Source organism: Mus caroli, chromosome 4 (assembly GCF_900094665.2).
Source record: "Mus caroli chromosome 4, CAROLI_EIJ_v1.1, whole genome shotgun sequence".
Classification (NCBI taxonomy): domain Eukaryota; kingdom Metazoa; phylum Chordata; class Mammalia; order Rodentia; family Muridae; genus Mus; species Mus caroli.
Genome location: NC_034573.1, coordinates 100,206,427 through 100,207,923, shown reverse-complemented (window position 1 = coordinate 100,207,923; position 1,497 = coordinate 100,206,427). Strand labels below are relative to the sequence as shown.

The 1,497-nt window shown below is 42.4% G+C and overlaps 1 protein-coding gene across 1 annotated transcript in view; it reads left to right on the top strand.

Moving 5' to 3' along the window:
* Scp2 (sterol carrier protein 2) overlaps nt 1-1,497 on the top strand; it is a 75,495-nt gene that overhangs the window by 21,633 nt on the left and 52,365 nt on the right. The window lies entirely within an intron of this gene.

Genomic DNA, 1,497 nt, shown 5'->3' with positions numbered 1-1,497 from the left:
TGATAACTCCAGCTGTGTCAAGTTGACACAAAAATAGCCAGTACACTATTTATTAACTGATTTTTAAAAAATTTACAATTTCAACTTTTATTTCTAGAGGTCTTGGAAGAAGGCTTAGATAAAAGAACTTGCTGTGCAATCATGAGGCCCCAAGTCAAATACCCAGTGCCTATTAGCACATATAAATACCGTGCATACACATGCCCCAGTGCCCATCAGCACATATAAATACCGTGCACACACATGCCTCAGTGCCCATCAGGACATATAAATACTGTGCACACACATGCCCCAGTGCCCATTAGCACATATAAATACCGTGCACACACATGCCCCAGTGCCCATCAGCACATATAAACACCGTGCACACACATGCCCCAGTGCCCATACAAATACCATGCACACTCATGCACACACAAATAAGTGGTGATTTTAAAAAGCCCTTTATTTCTATTATAAGAACATTTTCCTCTGTGTGGTCACACTTGGGGAGGGCGTCGTTCTCTCGAGCGACTGTGGGCCGCCACTGGCTCCTGTCCTCTCTCCTCCACTGTTTTTCCTTTGGCTGCTCTTGTTACCCCAAAGGTTTGTGGTTGGGACTTGGCCTTTTTTTTTGCATTAGTCTTTTCTTTTTCTTGACTTACAGAGATTCTGAGGTTTGGGCCCCGCTGTCCTCCTGGGTTTCCTGGTTATATGGTACTGCACCCATGCTTTTCCTTCTTGTTTGTAAGATTTTTGGAGGCTATAGAGACAGATGTAGCAGCTTCCATTGGCCTTAGAGATCCTGCTACTGGTGTATTTTTAAACTTAGATGTTTCCTTAAGTTTTATATTACTTGGAATAGATTAATGATTTTCTAGTCTAAACTTTGAAATAGTTGAACTTGTTTTTGTTTGTTGGCAGGATCTATAGTGTAGCCTGGGCTGGCCTAGAACTCAGTGTGTAACTCAGGCTAGCCTGGGATTCATGCAGACCTCTTGCCTGACTCTCCCTCGTGAGTGTTCAGCTGATAGGCCCACACTACCATGTCTTTAACTGAACCTGATAGACTCAGCAGACTTTTGTGGTTTTATAATTTAATTCAGGAGGTTGGATTTTGTTTATACTTTTTGTACTAAGTATATTCTTTGAGCTGCCAAAATTCTTTTTTTTTTTTTAAAGGGGAACATTTGAGGGGGGAGGACTTATGTAATTGAGGATGACTTGCAATCTTCCTTTCTCTACCACAAGTGCTGGGATTGCAGGTATTTTCTTCTATGCCTGGTAACATCCAATAAAAAGTAATTGGCAGTTCAGAGTTAGAGGTTGAAAGACTCCAAGACTCCCAAAGGGAGGCACTTACTCAAGCCTCGGGACAGCCGCGCACCCAAGAAGACACTGAGACCGAACTTAAGATGTATAGAGAGTAAGATTTAATACAGCAACGACAAGAAAGCATACAAAAAGCACATATACCAGATATCTGGGGCCGAAACTCATGCAGCCAGCAAGGTGCAG